Source organism: Octodon degus, unplaced genomic scaffold, assembly GCF_000260255.1.
Source record: "Octodon degus isolate 3935 unplaced genomic scaffold, OctDeg1.0 scaffold00274, whole genome shotgun sequence".
Classification (NCBI taxonomy): domain Eukaryota; kingdom Metazoa; phylum Chordata; class Mammalia; order Rodentia; family Octodontidae; genus Octodon; species Octodon degus.
Window position 1 is genome coordinate 1,997,062 of NW_004524850.1, and position 1,606 is coordinate 1,998,667.

A 1,606-nucleotide genomic window follows, 5' to 3' on the forward strand; every position below is an offset into this window, starting at 1 on the left:
GGAGGAGGAGATGGAGGAGGAGATGGAGGAGGCGGACTGTGCGGTGGGCCTGTGCTTACCTTCGTGTTCTGCAGTGGTCGCGAGTCCTGTGCTCCTCGGCTTCCAGATTTGTCTCCTATTTCAACACGTGGCTGCTCAGAAGATCTTGCTTTGTGAGAAAACGTGCGTGCGTTTATAGCGGAGAAGTAGGCATGCACTTCCCTCCAGCGGGATCCACTCACGCGTTAGCCCTGCAGACACTGCGCTGCCCAGTAATAATGTCGCCTCCCAACTCGCGTCCCCCTGGGTAGCTCGCGGCGGGAAGCTCAGCTGACGGTCTGAGTGCACAAGGAAAAGTTGATGCATTTATATGTGCAGGAGAGTTTGGGTAGTTGTGCTGCCAGTTTCTGTGGGGCTTTTGATAGGAGCAGTCCATGAGTGCTGTTTTTTCTTTTTATTCTTATTAGGTTTTTCTTCTTTTGAATGCATTATGACTCTTATTTTTCTGTTTTGAATTGATTATGGCATTATTGTTTTGCTTTTTCTGTAACCCGACCTTGCACGTTTCTGTCCGGTCACCTGAACAACCAATTTGAAGATCCCATCGTGCCGCTCAACCGCCCTTGTTGAGCCCGTCACGTTGCTTAGTGAGGTTTTGTACTCTCTGTAAGGCTTTTCTGTTATCACTTTGCATTCTTTAAAAATATAAAGGAGTAAAGAAAAAGAATGTCTTTGAAGAATTGTCTTCCTTTTGGAGATAACATTTGATATTATATTTCTTATATGAAGCACTTGAGCAAACTGTGAATATGAAGTATGAAGGGTGTGCGAGGCAATGAATTTAGTTCTGTCTCCATCTCTCTGTCTCTATGTCTCTCTGTCTCTCTGTCTCTGTGGACAGCAGCTCCGGGTCCTTCCTCTCTCCTGAGGGTCTTCAGCTGCGCTGTCCTGTATGCACTCAGCGCGATGACCTTCCCTGGTCATTTTGACCTTGGAGAGGATTTTTGAGCAGGGTTTGCAAAGCGCCACACGCAGTGCAATCCTCCCTGGAGTAGATTTTTGATTGAGCCCTCGCTAGATTGTTTCAATCTGACAGAGATTCAGGTTGCCGTGTGCTTTTATGACAAAAGTGGCATCTCTGCTGATCCGTGCAAACTCCAGCCCTAATCCCGCGTCCTCCGACGTGCACAGAGCCTGTGCTCGGGCAAATGGCTCGTGGCCAGGAGAAGCTTCCAAAGACCAACACTCATGTCTGCTTTTTCCTTTTCTGATCCTGGTCTCAGGAGATGCTGCTGCAGAGCAGTGCAGACGTGGATTGATGGATTGAAGTCCTTTTTTTCCCTTCTGTCTCATTCAAAGCTTTGCATGCGTGTGTGTGTGTCCAGTACGGAGCACGTCACATATAGCTGAAGCATTTGTGAAGAGAAATGTGCTGTGGCGGATGCGCTGTGGCAGATGCTGTGGCAGATGCGCTGTGGCAGATGCGCTGTGGCAGATGCTGTGGCAGATGCGCTGTGGCAGATGCACTGTGGCAGATGCTGTGGCAGATGCGCTGTGGCAGATGCTGTGGCAGATGCTGTGGCAGATGCGCTGTGGCAGATGCTGTGGCAGATGCTGTGGCAGATGC